The 3580-nt window shown below is 46.5% G+C and overlaps 1 pseudogene; it reads left to right on the forward strand.

The window, feature by feature from the left end:
* Positions 1-463: 463 nt before the first annotated feature.
* LOC147607260 (scarecrow-like protein 14 pseudogene) lies at positions 464-2679 on the forward strand (annotated as a pseudogene).
* Positions 2680-3580: the final 901 nt, after the last annotated feature.

Below are 3580 nucleotides of genomic sequence, written 5' to 3' on the forward strand. Positions count from 1 at the left end.
GAGCCATTAGTTTTGGGAGGCCAATGTGAGAATTATAGCAAATTTCAGGGTGAATAACAGTATGTAAACATATAATAAGTAAGGATATTAAATAAAAATATATATTAAAACTATACCAATATAAGAAAGTTGATATCGATCCTAAAAGCAAGCAATTCTAGACTTTGGGTAATCCTAAAAGTCTCGTTCTTCAACCAGACTTGGACATATGCATTAAAAAAAAAAACTTTATACGTAGCAAAGGACTTGGTCACCTACTTGTTTCTACTAAAACCATCATCTTGAAAGGTGACTGCAGGCCACGCACGTGTTTCTACTAAAGCTACTAAAACCGTCATCTTGAATCTTGAAGGGTGACCAGTCCATCAACAATCATTGTAATAGAGAATTCCTGAAGGTTCAACTTTTAAGGTTTGAACTGAAGTTCCGTGGGGATGAAGAATCCATGATCAGCAGTGATGAGCACACGTGTCCTCATCTCAGTTCGCTGTTTTTACCCTCCAACCTTCCCTTCCTCCACCACTAGACACAGCGCCTGTCCTGAACAAGAGCAGTGTGGAGGATGACATGGGCGATTCCAGCATCGCCGCTTTTGAAGAGGATGTGCTCATGGACCGGCCTGTCCTTGAATACATCAATGAAATGCTCATGGACGAGGGGTTGGAGGACCGCATGTGTATGCAGCAGGACTGTATTACCTACCAGGCCATCGTGAACGGCTTCTACGAAATCATGGGTGAGCATTCGCCCGACGTATGTGTGGATTCTAGTGAGGATCTCAGAGCCAGCTATTCCTCCTAGCCGCGCCATGCTTACAACCACAACGAGCTTCTGGCAGGGGATGATGAGTACAGTTGGATCGATCAGGTTCTGAACTCAAACCCTTCCACGCCCCTTCCAGCCAGTAGTACGAGCTCACATGTACAGAGTAGCTTCCGGCAGGAGATCAAAGCGGAAGCAAATCCCTCCTACTTAGATACTGCCAAGACAGAAGGGCTACAGCAGCACCTCTTACAGATGAAGGGTATCCCAGTGACGGGATTGGATAATTTGAGGGTGTCCAATTGGGTGCAGCCGTACAATACAAGCTTTGCTTTGGAAGAAGATACTGCTGCCGCTGGCCGTACTTCTCATAGTACCAGGAGAGGGCAGCAACAGGGCGAGGGCCGTGTTCAGCCTATTGCATATGACCGATCTCTTGCTAGCTCTGTGGACGGTGATCTCTCTTTTGTGAAAAACAAAGATTTGCACGTAGAAGAAGATTATGCAAATCTCTATGTTGGAGAAATGTCGGCCAGAAGCTCAGCAAAAGACATTAAGGGCAGCATAAATGGTGGCTCGAATTCAAGCAAGAAAAAGTCTCCAGCAGTGAAAAGCTACAAAGACAAAGGGAAAAGCAATAGCCATGCAGGGAATGGAGCGCTGGGGCTGGTGGATTCGAAAGAGCTGCTCATGAGCGTCGCTCAGGCTGTTGCGGCGGGAGACGCAAGGAAGGCCAAAGATGTTCTGCAAGAGCTCCGCCAGCACGGCGCTTCTCCGAATGCAAGCGGGCTGCATCGCGTGGTTCACTACTTCAGCGAGGCGTTGGTGGCCCGCATGAGCGGCATGGGCGGCCGCCTGTACACGGCCGCATCCAACAACATGCCATCGGTGGCCAAACTGCTCAAGGCCTTCAAGCTGGCATACGAGGTGTGCCCTTACGTCATGATCTCGCACTACTTCGCCAACCAGAGCATCCTCAAGGCTGCAGAGGGGGCATCCCGCCTCCACATTGTGGACTACGGTATTTTCTACGGCCTGCAATGGCCCTACTTGATCAATGCGCTGGCAGACCGCAAAGGGGGGCCCCCTTTGCTGGTCATCACGGGCATTGAAATCCCTCAGCCCGGGCTCAATCCGGCCCAGAGAGTGCAGGACATCGGCCAGCGCTTGGCGGAGTACGCCAGGACCTACAAGGTACCCTTCCAATACCACGCCATAGCTACGGGCAAGTGGGAGGAGGCGGAGCTGCCCTCGCTCCACCCCCGGCAAGGCGAGGTGCTGGTGGTGAACTGCATCAACAGGCTCCACCATCTCCTAGACGAGAGTGTGGTTGCTTCTAGCCCCCGCCAGAAGCTGCTTAGCAGGATGCGCAGTCTCAATCCCAACCTTCTCGTTACGGCCGTGTTGAGTGCAGGATACAACACGCCTTTCTTCGTATCTCGCTTCCGAGAGGCCCTTTACTCTTTCTCCAGCACGTTCGACATGCTGGACACAACGTGGGACGACAGCCCCGAGAGGACGATTGTGGAGAGGGACTGGCTGTACCGCCTCATTCTCAACGTCGTGGCTTGCGAGGGTGTGGAGAGGGTGGACAGGCCCGAGACCTACAAGCAGTGGCAGGCTCGCATCCAGAGAGCTGGCTTCGAGCAGTTGCCCATCAGCCCCACCGTCATGTCCAGATCCAAGTTCCATGTGAAGAACCATTATCACAAGGATTTCAATATCGACCTGGATGATTCCAATCGATGGATGTTGTTGGGTTGGAAGGGCCGGACAGCAGAGGCTATCTCGGCTTGGAAACCCATGCCTACATAGCTAGGTAAGGGCCTTGCTTATCCCTATTCCCTACATAGTTCGGTCCTTGGCCCACGCGTTTTAGTTTCTTGTGTACCCATGAAATACAAGTCTAATTTCCTATGTGGTCTAATTTCCTATGTACCCATGATATACGATTTAAGGACCATGAAAACTTGGTTATGTCCCCTCCCCTCCCAAAAACTTGTGCGTAATAGACAGTATAGGTATAGATATAGATAGATATATTATACATACACACACACAAACACATATATATGTATATGTGTATATATGTATGTATGTATGTATGTGTATATGTGTGTGTGTATGCATACGTGCGTGTATGTGTGTGTGTATACGTATATCTATATATAAACATATACATATATATGTATAAATGTAAATAAAAACATGCACACATGTATACACACACATATATATATCTTTTATAAACACACACACATGTATACACATATACATATATAACTTTTATTTATACATGTGCACACAGACACAGATGTATACACAAATACATACATACATACATACATACATATATATATATATATATATTAATTTAATTTATATTTTATTAAAATCTACTTTTATTCTCTCTCTATCTCTCCCCCTCTTTCTCTATCTTTACCCTATCTCTCTCACTCTCTCCCTTCCTAGGCCTATCCCCATCTCACTTCCTCTTTATGTCACTCTTTCTCAAACACACATATATACATGCACATGCATGCACTCTCTCTGTCTCTCTCTCTCTCACACAAACACATGTACACACCCAAACATGCACTAATGTAAATGCACACTCTCTTTCCCCACACATACTACCTCTTCTCACACACACTCTCTCACACATAGAAACTCTCTCTCTCACACATACTAACGTGTGTGTGTGTATGCATGCACACGCATGCATACACACTCTCTCACACACACATACACATATATAAATAAATTTATACACATAAATATAATTTTAATTAATTAAGTTTCAGATGTTATCTCTCTC

The sequence above is a fragment of the Cibotium barometz genome, chromosome 55 (genome assembly GCF_041138505.1).
Source record: "Cibotium barometz isolate CiBa-2024 chromosome 55, ASM4113850v1, whole genome shotgun sequence".
Taxonomy (NCBI): Eukaryota; Viridiplantae; Streptophyta; class Polypodiopsida; order Cyatheales; family Cibotiaceae; genus Cibotium; species Cibotium barometz.